Source organism: Rhinopithecus bieti, unplaced genomic scaffold, assembly GCF_001698545.2.
Source record: "Rhinopithecus bieti isolate Rb0 unplaced genomic scaffold, ASM169854v2 scaffold_64915, whole genome shotgun sequence".
NCBI lineage: Eukaryota > Metazoa > Chordata > Mammalia > Primates > Cercopithecidae > Rhinopithecus > Rhinopithecus bieti.
This window is the reverse complement of record NW_016825936.1, coordinates 1,712,477-1,734,273: the sequence shown is the minus strand read 5'-3', so window position 1 is coordinate 1,734,273 and position 21,797 is coordinate 1,712,477.

Here is a 21,797-nt window from a genome sequence, read left to right as displayed (position 1 = left end):
GATTTTTTTTAAAAATTTGTTTGCTGTATGTTTCCTCGATTAGAATATAAAGTTAATGAGGAGGACATTGTCTGCATTGTTCAATACTATATTCCAAGCATAAAGGACCTGAATAAGCTCAATAACTTTATTGAGTTATTGAATATATGAAACCACAAATTCTGCTCATGTTGACTGCTTTGAGTGGAATAATTTTGCTTTCATGCAGACACCACTGGATACGATCAGTTACATTTAAATAACAGACACTATTCGGTATCTTCCCTTATTTAAGACTCATAAAAGAAAAGATATTTCTTTAAATGTGGTCATTTTACCTTATAACAAAAATCTGTTAAATGTATACTATGTACCATGTTCCAAAGAAGATTCTAAAAACACATGTTCACCCTTGGATGATCATATCTCTCTGAAATTTCCACTAGATTGTATTAGTTCAGCATATATTCAATAAACTGAAGCAACAATCCTATAAACTGCTAGGCTAAGCAAGAGAGTCTAGGTATCAGATCTTCAAATGACTCCGATACCAAAATATATTTGCTGATATAATCCCAAAGAAAAAAAAGAGAAATTGATTAATGATATGTTTATTTGTACTGTACCCATATGAAAGGTTCAAAAAGGAATACACAGGGTTAGAGCAGGTGCCCATTCCTCTCCCTGGAACATCATCTGCCTAGATGTTCAGTGGCTTCTTTCTTCAGAAGCCCTCAGGAAGGGACAAGATATTCATGAAGATTCATTTAGTGGTTAATGTTATTTATTTATTTTCTTCCTGTCACTGAATACTAATTATTGCATCACATGTCTACTTCAGAAGCTAAGGGCCTCATAAACTTTTCTCTCTAATACAGGTTGTACTTATAGAAACAAGAGAAAGTGAAAAGACACATACACACATGGCAAAAATCTAAAAGATGACTCACATGGCTTTATAGATGAGTTATTTTACAATTATTTGCATGTGATATCAGGAGGTATTAAACACACACACACACCAACTGTTAATATTCTCATTTCAGTTTTCTAGTCAGAGTGAAGAAGCTATGGCATGTTAAAAGGAACAGAGCATTTGTATCAGGGATGGAGACTGAAGCCCTGACACTGTCACTGATTAGAACCCAGCCTGAGGGTCATGTTAATGACTCTGGTCCTCAGCTTTCTCAAACTATAAATGAAAGGATGCCTTTCAGCTCAAAATACTCTTTATTTTTCTGAAATAGATTATCCAAATATGCTGAATCAAGGAGCAGATTTTTTAAGAGATGAGGTCTCTCTCTGGGGTCTCACTGCTGTAAGTAGTAGTGGCTACTCACAGTTGCAATCATAATTTACTATAGTCTCAAACTCATACAGGCACTTACCACAGGGCTGCACTAGAACTGATACTTCTTGAAGAACACCCTGGATGACAGAGACTTGCAGAGACTTGGGAATAGTAACGAGGACATCAATTCTGGTGAGAGCACAGTCCCTAGGCAAGACTGATCACATGGAGAGTGATTGATTAAAGAAATAATATGTATTAAGAACAATTAAAGCCAGATTTCTTTTGGAGATAAGATTTGCAAATATAGATAGGGAGAAAGAAGTCTGTGATAATACATTGAAATTAAAAATAATTATAGAATTCATAGTTTATAAATATCTAGATGAATATAGAATAAAAGTAATTATATCTGTTTGCATACTATATATGTGTTACAGACTGAACATATGTGTCTTTCCAAAATTTATACTATGAAGCCCTAATACCCAGTATGGCTATATTGGTAGTAAGAAAGTTATTAAGGTTAAATAAGGTCATAAAGTGGGGCCCAAACCCAATAAAATTAATGTTCTGATAAAAAGTGATGCCAGAAATCTTGTTCCCTCTCTCTCTGCCATATGAGGATACAGTAGAAAATCAGCCATCTGCAAGCCAGGTAGATAGATCTAACCAGAGATGAAATGGGCCTCTACCTTGATCTCAGACTTCCAGGCTTCAGTACTGTGAGAAAACTAATTTCTATCTTGTAAGCTACACAATCTGTCAATCTGTCACATTTTATTAGGACAACCTGAGCAAATTAGGACTGTGTGTGTGTGTGTGTGTGTGTGTGTGTGTGTGTGTATATAGCTGTGTCCACAGAGAAGGTCTGTGGGCAGCAACACTTCAATAGCCATGAGCAAACCTAGCACCTAGATCTTGGTGTCTAAATACCATTTTTCATTAAAAAGAACCAGGGCTCCTTGGAAAAGTGACTGATTACAGAGCTGAAGCAGAGAAAGAATAAAATGTTCCCAAAACATCTTCAAATGCCAGAAAGAAAAGAATGATCAAAGAAAGATGAGTAAAACTCAAAAGGGCACATAAAGCAGAATAAAGAAACCCATTGGCCACATGGAAGAAAACTGGGGGCATTGACAGAAATAGTTCAGCAATGTGTTATAACCATTGCATCAAACATGAAGCTATAAGTCCATATTGATATACATAAAGTAATGTATAAATAAAATGTGATAAGAAATGGATATTTGTATAGTTTCAAACACCTTCCCACAAGACTCTTATTAATTACAAAGATTAAAAGTGTAATTTTACAGTGGAGAAGGTAGCAAAGACAATCTTAGTTGAGACACATTGCCTGCGTACATCATTAGTAGAATTACAAACAAATCACCTCTTGATAGGATAGAATAATAATTCAGGCCCACTTCTGAAATATTATTACCCAATTTGCACAATCTGAAGCTAATTAGAAAAAAAGTCAATGCTCTAGCTTCAAAACTATCAAAATTATAAAAATCAAAAACTCAGGAAGGATTCCAGAGTGAAAGAAACTAGAAATCCTGATCACAAAATGCAATGTGTGATCCTGAATTGGATCTAAAAGAAATTATCATTCCACATAGTACAAGTTTAATGAGTTGTGAGGATTAACGGTGGTAATGTACCAATGTTAATCTTCTGATTTAGACTTGTACCACAGCTATGTCAGAAAATGCCCTTGTTTATGGGAAATATACACTCAACTATTAGGGGTGATCATCAGAAATATACAGTTAACTATTAGGGGTGATCATCAGCTAAGGACCTTATGTGTAAGTGGTGAGAAATAGATACAGTTATTTGTGCTCTAGTTGCTACTTTTATGGAAGTTTAAGTATTCAATTTTTTTCCATTTTAGAAAAGTCATAAATTAAATGTTAAGTGCTATTGTAACAAGTGCCAGCTTTCTATCCTTCAGGCTACTGAAACCATGCTACTCTCTGCATGTCTATCAAACTCCAGGAATTCACATCCAGGGAGTTGTTCTCCAAGCTGCAAAATTACCTGAACCATCTTCTCGTTACACTAACAAAGCTCTCATTTCCTCTGCACACTGGAAGATTTAGTGAGTTTTTGGAAGAATATTTTCTTATTGCTTTGAGTCAGCATATTTTAAATGATCCGGTAGCACCATGCTTTATACTCCTCTCTCAGCATTGTTTTAAAAGAAAAGCTCTTTTGCTCCAAAGAATGAATATCAAGTGAAATCCACCTTGAATGAAGGTGTTTTGGGCAAACATTCAAATACATTAGTAATTCTAGACACAACTCCAAGTTCTAAAACACAGTCTCTACTTAGAACTCACAGCATCAGAGAGAAAACACACAAAAACTGGCAACAGGTCAGTTGAGGGGCAACAGAAAAGTGAAAAAGCTAGAAGAGAACACAGCTATCTCTCTGTATCCATTGAAAACTGGTTCTGGGACCCCTTTGAAGATACCAAACTCCAAAAATTCTCAGGTCCCTGATGTAAAATAGCATGATACTTGCTTATAACCTATGCATACTCTTTCATGTACTTTACATCAGAGTCCCCAAACCACAGTCTGTGGCCTATTAGGAATCTGTCCACACAGCAGGGAGTGAATGGTGGGCAAGGTGAGTATTACTGCTTGAACTCCGCCTCCTGTCAGATCAGCCACAGCATTAGATTCTCATGGGAGAGCAAACCTATTGTAAACTCTATATACAAGGAATCTAGGTTGTGCACTCTTTAAGAGAATCTAACAAATGCCTGGTGATCTGAGGTGGAACAGTTTGATCCAGAACCCCCACACAGCACCCCCGTCCACATCCATGGAAAACCGTCTTACATGAAACTAGTCCCTGGTGCCAAAAGATTGGGGACTGCTGCTTTAAATCATCTCTAGATCATTTTTAATGCCTAAGATAATGTAAATACTATGGAAATAGTTGTTATATTGTATTGCTTCAGGAAAAATGACAAGGAAAAAAGTCTGTGCATATTTAGTACTGATGCAATTAAAAAAAATAGTTTCAATCACAGTTGGTTGAATCCAGGGATGCAGAACCCATTGACATGAAGAGCCAACTATGTAGCAGAATGTGCTGCCATCTCCATGAACGTCCCCATATAGAGGGCTCCTCTTTCACCCCCTTACTCCATCTTTCCTTCCTATTCCTCTTTCAGGTTGGTTGTGTATTGTTTATGCCAAAGTATTAGGTCAACATTTATTCATTGAACCTCTGTCAGTAGCTAATCATATCCTTACCTTGGGTTTCTATGGATGAGTACAGTTTGTATAAATATCTTTAATGTATTCTTCTCTAATAATGATAAACTTTGCATCTTAAAATTAAAAAAAGAGATTTTAATAAACCAAAAAAAAAGTTTCTAACTTCAGGAATGCCAATCCCTCATTTACTCTTTTGGTGCAAATTACACTGAATTTGAGAGATTAGTTTTTAATAAATTCAAGAATTGTATTACTTTGGCAATGTTGACCTCTACCAGAGTCCAGTGACCCTAAAAACAGCAAGAGATAAAGAAATCCATACACTTTTTTGCATTCCAGGAAATGGCTTATGGCAAAGAACCACCCTTCCGTTATGACTTAGATAAGACTCAGGGAAGTCCTATGACAAGGCCAGACATAGATCCTATTGACCAAAAAAAAAAAAAAAAAGCCAAATTCTGTAAAATATTTGAAGAAGTTTACTCTGAGCCACGTATGAGTGACCATGGCCCAACACACAGTATCAAGAGGTCCCAAGAACATGTGCACAAGGTGGTTGGGTTACAGCTTGTTTTTATGTGTTTTATGGAAATATAAGACATCAATCGATAATGTGAAGTATACATTGGTTTAGCTGGAAAGGCAGGGAAACTTGAAGAAGGGAGGTTTATAGATTATAGGTGGATTGAAAGATTTTCTAAGTGCCAATTGGTTGAAAGAGTTAAGTTACTACCTAAAGTCCCGGAATCAACAGAAAAGAGTGCCTGAATTATGTTTAGGGGTTGTGCAGACCAAGGTTCTTATTAAGCAGATGAAACCTCATAGATGGCCTCCTTAGACACAATAGATGGCAAATGTTTCCTATTTAGATCTTTAAAAGATGCCAGATTCTCAGTAATCCCTTCACTATTGGGAGGGCTGGGAAGGACAAAGATCTAGTTGTATTAACAGAGATTCTTCACAGATACAAATTTTCCCCTACAAAACATGGGTTCGCAGGACCATTTCAAAAACAGCAAAGAAATTTATTTTGGTGTAAAATATGTTGATTTCCTTCTTTATCTGTAATGTGATGTTATGCTAGATGTTATACTAGTATCTTATTGCCACTGTGAACCTCAAAAATTTTGAGACACGTCTCAGTTAATTTAGGAAATTTGTTTTGCCAAGGTTGAGGACACATGCCCATGACAGACCCCAGGAGGTCCTGACGACATGTGCCCAAGGTGGTCAGAGCACAGTTTGGTTTTATACATTTTAGGGAGACATGAGACATCAATCAACATATGTAAGATGAACATTGGTTTTGCTGGAAAGGCGGGACAACTCAGAAGCAGGGAGGGGTCTTCTAGGTCTTAGGTAGAGAAGAGATAAATGGTTGCATTCTTTTGAGTTTCTGATTAGCCTCTCCAAAGGAGGCAATCAGATATGCATTTATCTCAGTGAGCGGAGGAGTGACTTTGAATAGAATGGGAGGCAGGTTTGCTTTAAGCAGGTCCCAGCTTGACATTTTCCTCTAGGGTAGTGATTTTGGGAGCCCAAGATATTTTTCTTTCATACCACAAGAGTCTATTTTGTCAGTCTTAAAGTCTCTCTTCTAATGTTAATGTTCGCCAATTGCACCTAAACTCTAAAATGAGGAGGGTGTAGTGAGGCCTGTCCGACCCTCACTTCTCCTCACAGCCTGAACTAGTTGTTCAGGTTTCTTTGGGACTCCTTGGCAAAGAAGAAGGTCCATTCAATCCATTTAGTGGGCTTAGAATTTTATTTTTGATTTACAATTCTCCATGTTCCATTATTTGCCTCAGAAATGATAAGCTGAGCTGCTTGAACCCACTGACCAATCTAGATGAAATAGCTGACTTAACCAAACTTCAGTTAAAATTTTCTCTTTCAAACAAGCACCTGAAGTTAGACTCACCCTTAGCATGAGCCAGCAGGCTGACTCTTATGATAGACCCCTCCCAGAGTTGACTGACCTCAGGGATGTCTCATTCCACCACAGCAGGTTCTTTCTGGTCTTGTCTACCTCTCCCTGCAAAGTTAAATTTCTTCCTGCCTGGCCTTTGCAGATCTTATGGTCAGAGCATTCTCCTTGTTGCCATAGTCTTCCTACCCCTCTCCTGCAATAATCTCTTCCAATCTTTTACCTAACCTAACTTTGGACTTGTTTTTATTTGACAATTTAGTAACTCTTACTCGTTCAGATTACAAATGTCTTGTTCTTTCCCCTTGCCCTCCAGCTCCTCTGTGTACTACATATTATGCCCTGGAATAGGAACCTAATTTAAGAAAAACAATTTCTTTAGCATCTATTTAAAATATCAACATTTTCAAATAGTGTGTCTATGTCAAAGCAGAAGTTGCAAGATGTAATTGAGATGATACCCAGAAAGCACGCAGTACTAAGTGTGGTGCAGTGTAAACTCAAAGTAAGAGGTAGCAGGTAGAATTTTCTTGTTACTATTCTAAGTGATATATAATGCACATCTTAGCTCAATATTTCTGTGACAAAATCTTTCTTTTGCTCCCAACACCTAAGGTAAATTTAAACTCAACATAACTCACATGGCCTGTTATCACCAGGATCAAATCTATCTATTAACTATGACTAATGGCTACTTAGTAGCCACTTGATGGCTGGAAAGAATGAATGCTTCATTTTGCTTTATTGAACTTCCAAGTCCAGCTAATATAAAGCCTTTCAAGTCTTACATGAGGTATTTCAACTGCCTCAAATGTCTCACCTTCTAATCTTCCAATTAATATATACAACAATTCTTGCATGTTAGTAATATTTTGAAACTCTAATGAAGTATCAAGAAAAAAATCTAAAATAACCCTTCTTACACATCATTATTCTTAACATCTTTTTTCAGTATTTATGTCTTTGGTATCATTTTATCCCATTTTATTATAACATAATGCTGTTGAATAAACACTTTTATGTAATTAAAGTACTTTATAAACATGCTTATCAATGATTATCTAATAGTTGATTTTATGCATAATATGTCACTTATAAGACTACTTTAACAGTGTTTTGTTTTTCCTATCTTATCTATTTTCTGGCTACTATAAATAAGATTATGATAAGTATTTCTACGTATGTGCATTTATCAGCTTGTTGATAATTACCCACAGTTGCATTATGTTTACATTAATAGAATAATTTGCCAGTATCCGTATCACTAGATCAAGTATATAAATATTTTTACAGTTTATACTTCCAAAAGTACATGAGAGTTCTGTTTGTACTACATACATGTCAGGATTGCATAGGCTTGTATTTTGCTGGTTTATTATCATTCCATTTACAATTAAAATAAGAGTAATGATTTTTTGTTTGATTTTCTATTTTTTAATGTTTAATATTTGGGGGTACATTAGTAGACGCATATATATATATATACAATTTTTTTTTTTTTTGAAATGGAGTCTCGCTCTGTCGCCTGGGCTGAAGTGCAGTGGCGCGATCTCAGCTCACTGAAAGCTCCATCTCCAGGGTTCATACCATTCTGCTGCCTCAGCCTCCCGAGTAGCTGGGACTACAGGCACCCGCCACAACGCCCGGTTAATTTTTTGTATTTTTTTAGTAGAGATGGGTTTTCACCGTGTTAGCCAGGATGGTCTCAATCTCCTGACTTCGTGATCCGCCCGCTTTGGCCTCCCAAAATGCTGGGATTACAGGCGTGAACCACCGTACCCGGCCTAGTAGATGCATATATTAATAGAGTTACATGAGACATTTTGATGCGGGCATAGAACGTATAATAATCATATTCAAAGTTTTTTTTTTCTGTGCCTGGCTGATTAATGACCTCCAGTTTCATCCATTTTGTCACAAATAACAGAATCTCATTCTTCTTTATGGCTGAATGGAACTCCATTGTGTATATGTACATTTTCCTTATCCATTTATCTGTTAATGGACACCTAGGTTGCTTCCAAATCTTGCCAATTGTGAATAGTACTGCAACAAACCTAAGAGTACAGATATCTCTTTGATATACTGAATCCATTCTTTGGGGTATACACCTATCCGTGGGATTGCTGGATCATATCATAGTTCCATTTTTAGTTTTTTTGAGGAATCCTCAAAGTGTTCACCATAGTGATTGTACTAATCTGCACTCTGACCAAGAGTATATGAGGATTTCCTATTCTCCACATCATCAATAGCATTTGTTATTGCTTCTCTTTTGGGTATAAGCCATTTTAAATGGGATAAGATAATATCTCATTGTAGTTTTTATTTTAATTTATCTGATGATCAGTGATGTTGAGCACCTTTTCATATACCTGTTCACCATTTGTATGTCTTCCTCTGAGAAAAGTCTGTTTAGATCTTTTGCCTATTTTTAAATTGAATTATTAGCTTTTTTTTCTGTAGAGTTGTTTGAGCTCCTTATCCTTTGTCAGGCAGGTAGTTTGCAAATATTGTCTCCCACTCTGTGGGCTCTCTCTTTACTTGTTTGGTTGTTTTCTTTGCTGTACAGAAGTTGTTTAACTTGAGACAACCTCACTTGTCCATTTTTGCTTTGATTGCTTGCCTTTGTGGTGTGTGATAAAATCTTTGCCCAGTCTTATGTCCCGAATCATATCCCCAGTGCTCTATTTTAATAGTTTCGTAGTTTGAGGTCTTAGATGTTTTTACCCATTTTGTTTTGATTTTTATATATGGTGAGATATAAAGGTATATTTTCCTCTTCTACATATGGATATCCAGTTTTCCCAGCATCATTTGTTGAAGAGACTGTTATTTTCCCAAACATTCTTTCTGTATGTTCTTGGCATCTTTGTCAAAGATGAGTTCACTGTAGATATGTAGATATATGATATTGTTTAAGGTTCTCTACTGTACATTGGTCCACATGTCTGTTTTTTTGACAGCACTATGATGTATTGGTTATGATAGCTGGCTGTAGTGTAATTTGAATTCAAGTAATGTGATTCCTGCAACTTTGTTGTTTTTGCTCAGGATAGCTTTGGCTATTCCGGCTCTTTTGTGGTTTCATATAAATTTTAATATTTTTTTCCTAGTTATGTGAAGAATGTCATTGGTATTTTGATAGGGATTACATTGAATCTGTAGATTGCTTTGACTATGAACATACATTAAACAATATATTGATTCTTTCAATCCTTGAACATGGAATGTCCTTCCAGTTTCTGGTATCTTCTTCAGTTTCTTTCATTTTTGTTTTATAGTTTTCATTGTAGAGAATCTTCATTTCTTTAAGTTAATTTCTAGATATTTAATTTTATTTATAGCTATTATAAATAGGATTAATTTCTTGATTTCTGTTTTAGATGGTTTGTAGTTGGAATATAGAAATACTACTAATTTTTGCATGTTGATTTTTGTATCCTGCAACTTTGGTGAATTAGTTCTAATTGTTTTTTGGTGCACTCTTTAGGTTTTTCCAAATATAAGATCAGATCATCTGCAAAACAGTATAATTTAACTTCTTGCTTTCTGATTTGAATGCCTTTTATTTCTTGCTCTTGTCTGATTGCTCTAGCTAAGACTTCCAGTACTATGTTGAAAATCATTGATGATAGTGGGCATCCTTATTGTTTTCCAGATGTAAGGGGAAAGATTTGTTTTTTCCCTATTCAGTATAATACTAGCTGTGGGTTTGTATATGGCTTCAATTATGTTGAGGTATATTCCTTCTACACTCAGGTTTTTGGGCATTTTTATTATGAATGAATGATGAGTTGTATAAAATGCTTTTTTATTATTAATTGAAAGAATTATATTGTTTTTGTCTTTCATTCTGTTGACATGATGTATCTCATTGCTTGACTTGCATATGTTGAATTGTCTTTGCATCCCTGAGATAAATCTCACCTGGACAGGTTGAGTGATATTTTTAATATGTTGTTGAATTCAATTGGCTAGTATTTTATTATGTATTTTGCATCAGTATTCATTAGGGATATTGACCTGTAGTTTTCNGTAGGATGGGTACTAGGTTTTTAAATGTTTGGTAGAATTCAGCAGTGAAGTCACCGTGTCCTGGACATTTTTTTCAAGTTTCATTTCTTGAGATAGTTTTTTATTGTGGCTTTTGTCACATTACTTGTTATTGGTCTGTTCAGGTTTTGGATTTCTTAATGGTTCAATCTTGATAGGTTGTATGTATCTAGGAATGTGTCCATTTCTTCTAGATTTCCAATTTATTGGCAGTTGCTCATAGTAGCCACTAATGATCTTTTGAATTTCTGTGGTATTGGTTGTAATGCCTCTATTTTTATCTCTAATTTTATTTATTTTGGTCTTCTCTTTTTTCTTAGTTGGTCTGGCTAAAGATTTGTCAATTTTGCTTATCATTTCAACAAACAAATTTCTCATTTTCTTGATCTTTTGTATTGTTTACTTAATTTCAATTTCATTTATTTCTGTTCTAATATCTGTTATTAGTTTTATTTTACTAATTTTGGATTTGTTTGTTATTGTTCTAATTCTTTATGATGCATTATTAGGATGCTTATTTGAAATTTTTCTTCTTTTTTGATATAGGCAGTTATAGCTATAAACTTTCCTCTTACTATTCCTTTAGCTATATCCTATAGGTTTTGGTATGTCATGTTTCCATTATTGCTTTTTTGTTTGTTTGTTTTTGTTTTGTTTTGTTTTTTATACTTTAAGTTCTAGGGTACATGTGCACAACGTGCAGGCTGGTTACATACATATACATGTGCCATGCTGGCCCGCTGCACCCATCAACCCATCATTTACTTTAGGTATTTTTCCATCCCTCCCCCTACCCTCCACCCCATGACAGGCCCTGGTGTGTGATGTTCCCCACCCTGTGACCAAGTGTTCTCACTGTTCAATTCCCACCTATGAGTGAGAACATACAGTGTTTGGTTTTCCATCCTTGTGATAGTTTGCTCAGAATGATGATTTCCAGCTTCATCCGTGTCCCTGCAAATTACATGAACTCATTCTTTTTCGTAGCTGCATAGTATTCCATGGTTATATGTGCCACATTTTGTTTATCCAGTCTATCATTGATAGGCATTTGGGTTGGTTCCAAGTCTTTGCTATTGTAAATAGTGTCACAATATGCATACATATGCATGTGTCTTTACAATAGCATGGTTTACAATCCTTTGGGTATATACCCAGGAATGGGATCACTGGGTCAAATGGTATTTCTAGCTCTAGATTCTTGAGGAATTGCCACACCATCTTCCACAAAGGTTGAACTAGTTTACACTCCCACCAACAGTGTAAAAATGTTCCTATTTCTCCACATCCTCTCCATCATCTGTTGTTTCCTGACTTTTTAATGATCACCATTCTAACTGGCATGAGATGGTATCCCATTGTGGTTTTGATTTGCATTTCTCTGATGTTCAGTGATGATGAGCATTTTTTCATGTGTCTGTTGGCTGCATAAATGTCTTCTTTTGAGAAGTGTCTATTCATATCCTTTGCCCACTTTCTGATGGGGTTGTTTGTTTTATTCTTGTAAATTTGTTTAAGTTCTTTGTAGATTCTGGATATTAACCCTGTGTCAGATGGGTAGATTGCAAAAATTTTCTCCCATTCTGTAGGTTGCCTGTTCACTCTGATGGTAGTTTCTTTTGCTGTGCAGAAGCTCTTTAGTCTGATTAGATCCCATTTGTCAATTTTGTCTTTTGTTGCCATTGCTCTTGGTGTTTTAGTCATGAAGTTCTTGCTCATGCCTGTGTGCTGAATGGTATTCCCTAGGTTTTCTTCTAGGGCTTTTATGGTTTTAGGTCTAACATTTCAGTCTTTAATCCATCTTAAATTAAGTTTTGTATAAAGTGTAAGGAAGGGATCCAGTTTCAGCTTTCTACATATGACTGGCCAGTTTTCCCAACACAATTTATTACATAGGGAATCCTTTTCCCGTTTCTTGTTTTTGTCAGGTTTGTCAGATATCAGATGGTTGTAGATGTGTGGTGTTATTTCTGAGGCCTCTGTTGTGTTCCATTGGTCTATATATCTGTTTTGGTACCAGTACCATGCTGTTTCGGTTACTGTAGCATTGTAGTATAGATTGAAGTCAGGTAGTGTAATGCCTCCAGCTTTGTTCTTTTGCTTAGGATTGACTTCGCAATGTGGGCTCTTTTTTCATTCTATATGCACTTTAAGGTAGTTTTTCCAGTTCTGTGAAGAAAGTCATTGGTAGCTTGATGGGGATGGCATTGAATCTATAAATTACCTTAGGATGTATGGCCATTTTCATGATATTGATTCTTCCTATCCATGAGCATGGAATGTTCTTCCATTTGTTTGCATCCTTTTTTATTTCATTGAGCAGTGGGTTGTAGTTCTCCTTGAAGAGGTCATTCACATCCCTTGAAAGTTGGATCCCTAAGTATTTTATTCTCTTTGAAGCAATTGTGAATGGGAGTTCACTCATGATTTGGTTGTCTGTCTGTCTATTACTGTTGTATAGGAATGCTTGTGATTTTGCACATTGATTTTGTATCCTGAGAATTTGCTAAAGTTGCTTATCAGTTTAAAGACATTTGGGGCTGAGACAATGGGGTTTTCTAAATATACAATCATGACATCTGCAAACAGGGATGATTTGACTTCCTCTTTTCCTAATTGAATACCCTTTATTTCTTTCTCATGCCTGATTGCCCTGGCCAGAACTTCCAACACTATGTTGAATTTGAGTGTTGAGAGAGGGCATCCCTGTTTTGTGCCAGTTTTCAAAGGGATGCTTCCAGGTTTGCCCATTCAGTATGATACTGGCTGTGGGTTTGTCATAAAGATCTGTTATTATTTTGAGATATATTGCATTGATACCTAGTTTATAGAGAGTTTTTAGCATGAAGTGCTGTTGAATTTTGTCAAAGACCTCTTCTGCAGCTATTGAGATAATCATGTGGCTTTTGTTGATGGTTGTATTTGTGTGATAGACGATGTTTATTGATTTCCATATGTTGAACCACCCTTGCATTCCAGGGACGAAGCTGACTTGATCTTGGTCGATAAGTTTTTTGATGTGCTGCTGGATTCAGTTTGTTGGTATTTTATTGAGGATTTTTGCTTTGATGTTCATCAGGAATATTTGTCTAAAATTCTCTTTTTCATGTGTCTCTGCCAGGCTTTGGTATCAAGATGACGCTGGTATAAAATGAGTTAGGGAGGATTTCTTCTTTTTCTATTGATTGGAAGAGTTTCAGAAGGAATGGTACTAGCTTCTCTTTGTATCTCTATTAGAATTCACCTGTGACTCCATCTGGTCCTGGACTTTTTTTGGCTGGTAGGCTAATAGTTATTGCGTAGCAAGAGTGATCTTTGCTCCAGTTCCCAAGAAGTTCCTCATCTCCATCTGAGACAACCTCAGCCTGGACTTCATTGTTCACATCACTGTCAGCATTTTGGTCAAAATTATTCAACAAGTATCTAGGAAGCTCCAACTTTCCCACATCTTCCTGTCTTCTTCTGACCTCTCCAAGCTGTTCCAATCTCTGCCTGTTACCCAGTTCCAATGTTGCTTCCACATTTTCAAGTGTCTTTAAAGCAGTGCCCTACTCTCTGTGGTACCAATTTACTGTGTTAGTCTGTTTTCACACTGCTCTAAAGAAATACCAAAGACTGGGTAATTTATAAAGAAAAAAGGTTTAATTGACTCACAGTTTTACATGGCTGGGAGACCTCAGAAAACTTACAATCATGGTAGAAGGTGAAAGGAAACATGGACCTTCCTCACATGGCAGCAGGAGAGAGAAGAGTGATGAGCAAAGTGGGAACAGCTCCTTATAAAACTATCAAATATTGTAAGAACTCACTCATCACAAGAACAGCATGGGAGAAACTGCCTTCACGATCCAATCAACTCCCACTGGGTTCCTCCCTCGACACATGGGGATTATGGAGATTAAAATTTGAGATGAGAATTGGGTGGGGACATAAAGCCAAGCCACATTATAAGCATAGCTACTTCTGGTCTTTTTTGGTGTCCATTGGTGTATAATATCTTTTTCTGTCCCTTTATTTTCAATCTATGTGTGTTTCATAAGTGACGTGTTTCTTGTAGGCAATAGATTGATGGGTCTTTTAAAAAAATCCATTTAGCCACTCAATATCTTTTGATTGGAGAGTTTAGTCAATTTATATTCAATATTATTTATAAGCAGGAACTTTCTCCTGCCATTTTGCTGTTTGTTTTCTGGTTGCTTTGTGGTCTTCTCTTCCTTCTTTTCTTCCTTCCTGCCTTCCTTTTAGTGAAGGTGGTTTTCTCTGCTGATATGTTTTAGCTTCTTGCTTTTCATTTTTTGTGTATCTGTGGTATGTTTTTTGATTTGAGGTTACCACGAGTCTTGCAAAATATCTTATAACCCACTATTATTTGAAATTGATAACACTGATTGCATAAACAAACAAGTAAAAGGAAAATAAAAACTCCACATATTAACTTCATCCCCTTGGCTTCTAACTTCTGTGTTTCTATTTATACCTTATTGTTTATGTCTTGAAGCATTGTAGGAATTATTTTTGATTGGTTCATCTTTTAGTCTTTCTACTTAAAATAACAGTAGCTTACATACCACAATTACAATATTATAGTATTCTGTGTACTTATCCTCACCAGTAATTTTTGCATCTTCAGACGATTTCTTATTGCTCATAAAGAGCTAAAGGAATGTAACTTTGTTTATATATTTAACAATTACCTGACTATTAGGCATTTGTAGGACTCCATTTGTTTTTTATATGTTTAAATGATATTATAACAAGCATTCTTGCCTGAAAGAATTTGTATTAGTTTCAGAATATTTGCTTAGGTGAAATTTCTCAAGATTGAATTACTGAATTTATATGAGGCAATTTGCCACAGGGATCTGTCCTGATGTAATTGTGTGAGCTGGTAAAGCACTCTTTGTATGGCTATTGTCCTCATGTCTGATGCTGGAGCTTGGAGTCTGAAGGACAAGCAGTCAGGAAAGGAAAATAGATTTGGAATAGTGAGTAAGAGCAAGAGGAAGTCGTGAAATAACTTATATGTATCCTTGACTGAAACCTGATGAATATACAGAAAAAGATGAGAGAAAACATAAAATGCATAAAATATGATAACAATAACGAAGGTTAATTCTTTCAAAGCATTCACTATATCCAGGCACTGTTCTAAATACCTAATACATAATAAAACATGTAATTCCCCACACTTAAATGAGGAATTAATTCATATTTACACTAAATAGCATAAAGCTCTGTGAGATTAATGCTATTCTCCTTTTCATTGATGAGAAAAATTGAGACACAGTGATATTAAGTAACTACTAGAGGATTCTTAGATGATGTGTTTTTTCATTTGGTAATTTTGAATTAAAACATAAAAGAAGTAATGCCTTCATTTACTACTATGTTTTTGTTTTGTTTTCATTTATTCTTAGATACCTTCTATAGTCAAAATATGATCATAAGCAGACAACTGCTGTTAGCCAATCTGAACCAGCATAAGGGGTAGAAGGCAGGAAAGGATTATCGTCATTCTCAATTTGAAGTTTCTGACATAATCTTGAACAACTAGACTTTTAAAACTTTATTTTCCTTATTATTATGTAGTGTGCCTACTGTGTATATGTGTTTTTTAAAATACTGTGCATTTAATTACAAATTTTGAACCTGTTGTCAATGAAGAAAGCTGAGTGTTTTGTTGCAAAATTTGGAAAAATAAGAACAAAAGGGGAGTAGGAGGTCTCTGTGATATATAAAAGCATTAATTAAACTTTAGTAGATATATTTGAACCGGTTTTAACTCCCCAAATCCAACCTGTAGAAACAAGGTTAAAACAATAAAAAAATTACTTAATATAGAATGATAAATTAATGTGTCCTGAATGCAGGGACGTGGTCAGACTAAAAATAAAAATAATAAGTGTAGGAACCCAAGGTGATGCCTAGAGATTCTAATTTAATACATTGCTGGAGTCAGGGAATCTATATTTTCAAAATACTCAGATATATCTAAAATATAACTGACTTGGGAACCATTACTCTTGGCATCAGTGAGGTTCATTGAAGTTTTAAAACCAGTGATATAAAAGAATCAGATCTGTATTTCAGAATGACCATTTTTTCTTCCTTTGCCATATTGGAGAAAGAATTAAAATAGAAAAAAAAGTCTAAGTAAATTTATAAATTAATATTTCTGTGGGGCATAGGGGCTCACGCCTGTAATTCCAGCACTTTTGGGAGTCTGAGGTGGGTGGATCACTTGAGGCCAGCAGTCCAAGACTAGCCTGGCCAACATGGCAAAACCTCATCTATAAAAAAAAAAAAAAATTGCCAGGGGTTGTGGTGCACACGGGTGATTGCAGCTACTCTGGAGGCTGAGGCACGAGAACCGCTTGAACCACGGAGACAGAGGGTACAGTGAGCCAAGATCCTGCCACTGCATGCTGCACTCCTCCAACCTGAGTTACAGAGTCAGACTACGTCTCAAAAAAAAAGAAAGAAATCTAATGTTTCCTGAGAAGATAAGATACAGCTTCTTTATATATAAGTAAAATATTTTTTATATCAATATGTGAAATAGATCTACATTAGAGTTGATTCTCAGAATTGTGCAAAGTAGACCTTTACATTAACCTTAATTTATAAACAAAGAAATCCAAACTTTCTGCCTCTAAGAATCACCTTGTTACAGAAGAGTTATGGCTTCTTCCTTACCAGGCATTTGGTGGTAAGAGGCCCTGAGTTTGTACATTGTCAGAGTCAGTCTTAACTTTGTGTTACAAGGCAAGACATTTATTTTCTCAAATCCTCAGCTTGTAATTTCATAAAAAAGAGATAATAAACCAGTATCTTTTAAATTAGATGTAAGAAATAATAAAATAGGGAATATGCTCAGCTGGTTTTGACACGTTAAGAATTATTACTATAGTTAATACTACATCAATGATCATAAAAGGCAAAATCTTTATTAATTACATTTATTTTTTCCATTTAAATGCTAGAAACAGGTAGTGTTCTCAAATATACGTGGAGTGAGAGAGAAACACGGAGAATAAACTTCACTTTCAGTCACTTTGCATCTATTTATAATCATGATCCTTGGGAAATTATCAAATGCAGTGCTTCTGAAAGTTTTACGTACATACAAGACACCTGAAATTTTGTGACAATGGAGATTCCAGTGTCATGTGTCAGAGTGGGACCTGAGGTTCTGTTTCTCTAATACCCAATAACATGAGTGCTGTTGGCCCTTAGTGCTAGGTTAGCAGCAAGGATGTAGATGATGCTTGACACTACACATGAAGCAAGTGAACCCTAGCTGGAGGAATAACCTGAGGAGCCCCAGAACTATTTAGGAGCTGAGCCAAAAATAACCTCACACAACACACCAGTGTTCTTCTCACTTTACCATTAAGGCTTCCACTTGAACCAAAGAGTACTTCCAAATTTGCAGCTGGCCATGCAGTTCCTTGGGCATGTTGTTCTACTTATGTATTTCTATATATTAAATAAACATACAACGTTGGCTCAGACCACTGAATTAAATTCACAATATAATAATAGGTTATGATGAGTAATCATTGAAAATTTAGTTGATGCTTAACAACTGTTTGGTGCATCAAGGAGTTTTTCACTTCTTTGGGTAGATCCTAATTTCTGTCCGGGATCATACTAATGCCTGAAGAACGTTGCTTTTCATTTCTGGTAATACAGGTCTACTGCTAGTGAGTCCCTTCAGCTTTTGCTTGTTTAAAAATGTCTCTATTTTGCCTTCCTTTTTGAAAGATGTTTTCACTATATATAGAATTGCACTGATAGTTTCCTTTTTTCAACACTTTAAAAGCATCTCTTCATTTTCTCCTTCCCTGAACAGCTTTTGGAAAGAATTCTGCTGTGATTTTTATCTTTGTACTTCCAAAATGTGATGGGGCTATTTCTCTTGCTGCTTTAAACATGTTCTAATTATCTTTTATTTTCAGCATTCTGCTTATGTTATTTCTAGAATAATTATTTTGTTCTTTTTGCATTTGTTGCATCTGTCTATCTATATATTTTTGGTGTTCTCTGTGTGTCTTGGATCTGTGGGTTGTTGTCTTTCATTAATTCTCTAAAGCTCTTTCTTGATTGTTACCATTTCAAATACGTTTGCCTCCACATATATTTTTCTCTTTTTTGCCATGTCCTTTATAAGTATATATATCATTAGATATTGTTCCATAACTCTTGTATGATTTGCTCAATTTTTAAATTGAAATTATTACTGAGACAATTGTAGATTAGGATATTTCATATATCATTTACTTAATTTTCCCCAGTGGTAACATCTCACACACATTTTGTGTTGTATTTCAGCCAAAATATTGGTATATAATCCACTTATCATGTTCAGAGTTTTTCAGTTTTACTTGTACTTATTACGGGTGTGTGTGTGGGTGTGTGTATTTAGTTCTATAAAATTTTAGAACATGTATAGATTTGTTTCCCGCATCTCAGTTAAGACACAGAAGAGCTCCATTACTGCCAGGACCCCTAGTGTTCCTCTTTAATAACTTACATATCTCCCTTCCCTCTGCCTTCATTATTAACACTCAATAACCAATAATATGTTATCCATTTATAAAATATTCTCATTTCAAACATGTTGTGTAAATGGAATCATGATTCATGTAACCTTTTGGGATTGACTTGTCTTTAACTCCTCATATATCCCTGGAGATTCAACCAAGTTGCTGCAAATATGAGTCGTTCATTTATTTGTAATAATATGAGCTGAGTAGAGGAAATACTGAATAGTATTTTGTGGTTTGTATGTACCACGGTTGGTTTAACTATTTACCTTATGGGTTTTCTCTAGTTTTTGGCCACTATAAATAAAGCTGCAATGAACATTTGTATACAGGTTTCTATGCCAACATGAATGTTTATTTCTTTAGAATAAAAGCCCAGGAGTACAATTATTGGGTCATATGATGTGCCTTGATTTTTAAGAAATTTACAAACTGTTTTCCAAATTGCCTGCACTGTTTCTGTTTTATTTTCCCATTAGTAAGGCGTGAGTGATCAGTTCCCTGTATCCGTATCAGCAATTTTTGTTGTCCTTAGTTTTCTTTTTTTAATTTTAGACATTATGATAGGTATGTAGTTATATCTCATTGTGCTTTTAATTTGCCTTTTTCTGAGAAATAATGATAAGCATCTTCTAATGTGCTTATTTGTGATCTATATATATTTATACACAGCTTTTGCTCATTTACTAATTTTGTTGTTTATAGGTTGTTTCGTTTTTTATTGTTGAGTTTTAAGAGTCCTTTATATATTCAAAATATCAGTCCGCTGTCAAATATGTAGTTTGCAAATATTTTATGCCACTCTGTAGCTTTTCTGTTATGCCTTTAACAGAATCTTTCATAAAGAAAACATTTTTAACTTTGATCAACTTCCATTTACTAATTTTTCCTTCTGGTATAATTAAGAACTATGTCTACTCCTGGATAGGGTTTTGCCTTTTATCCCAAAAGATTTTACTTTTTTCCCTAAAAGTTTTATAATTTTACATTTTACATTTAAATCCATGGTCCATTTTGAGTTTATTTTTCCAAAAAGTGTTAGACAAGTTCAATTTTTTTTTTTTTTTTGGCCTATGGATTTTCTGTTGTTTCAACACAATTTGTTGAAGACTTTCTTCCTCCATTGAATTGCCTTTGCAACTTTGTCAAAAATCAGTGGAGCAAATCTCTTTAAGTCTATTCTGGTTCTCTATTCTGTTCCATTAATCTATGTGTCTATCTTTCCATCAATTTCATACTACCTTGCTTATTGTAGCTATATAGTAAGTCTTATGTAGATTGATTCTCCTTCTTTTATTCTATTGTCTCAAGACTATTTTAGCTATTCTAGTGCTGTGACTTTCCATATAAAGTTTACTATATACTTGTCTTCATCTACAAAAAACACTGCTAGAATTTTAATACAAAATGCATTAATCCTATTGATCAATGTTGGGGAAATTGAATCTTTACTGTACTGATTTGTCCAATCCATGAATGTTGTAGGTCGCCCTGTATATTTAGATCTTCCTTGAAATTTTGTATCAGCAGTTTTTAATGTTCAGAACGTAGATCCTGTATATATTGTTAAGTTTATATTAGTATTTCATTCTCTTTGGAGAGATTTTAAATGGTTTTATGTCTATAATTGCAGTTTCCACAGACCTATTTTTAGTATATAAATATATGATTGATTTTTGTGTGTTAGTCTTCTATCCTGCAATCTTGCTCAATCAGTTCTGGGAAATGTTCTGCAGAGACCATCATGTTATATACAAAAAGACTTTTATTTCTTTCTTCCCAATCTGTGTGTTCTATTTCTTGCTTGATTACAGTAGTTATAACATGAAGAACTATGTTGAATAAAAGTGGTGAAAATAGACATACTTATCTTTTTCTCGGTATCAGAGGGAAACCATTCAGCCTTTCACCATTAAATCTGATTGCTTTAGGATTTAATATAATGCTATTTTTGCTTCAATTGATAGAATTGTGTTTGTTTTCTTTTTTTCTCTAGCTTGTTGATATAGTGGATTATACTGAAATCAATAAAGTAAATTCCACTTTGTTATGGTATATTATTTCTTCACAAATTGTTGGATTTGATTTTCTATTATTCTATTGAATAGTTTTGCCTCTAAATTCATGAGGAATATTGGTCTGTAGTTTTGTTTCTTTTTTTGGACTGCCATTGCCTGGTTTTGTTATTGAGATAATATTGACTTCATAAAATTAGCTCAGAAGTTCTTCCTTATCTTCAATATTCTGGAATAGGCTGTGTAGAAATACTGCTAATTCCTTAACTGTCTGATACTTTTCCTGGTGAAACTATCTGATCTGAAGTCCCCTCCCCTCCCCTGTCCTTTCCTCTTTTTTCTTTTTTGGACAAAGTCTTGCTCTGTGGTCCAAGCGGCAATTCCAGCTACTCTGGAGGCTGAGGCATGAGATTCGCTCCAAAAAAAAAAACAAAACCAAAAACAGGCTGGAGTGCAGTGGCGCGGTCTCGGCTCACTCCAACATCCATCTCCCAGATTCAAGCTCTTCTCCTGCCTGAGCCTCCCCAGAAGCTGGGATGACAGCCACGTGCCACCACACCATACTAATTTTTGTATTTTTAGTGGAGACAGGGTTTTGCCATGTTGGCCAGGTGAGTCTCGAACTCCTGACCACAGATGATCCACCCGCCTCGATCTCCCAAAGTTCTGAGACTACAGGCATGAGCCACCATGACCTACCTGGAGATTTCTTTTACAGGAAATTTTTAATGGTCAAT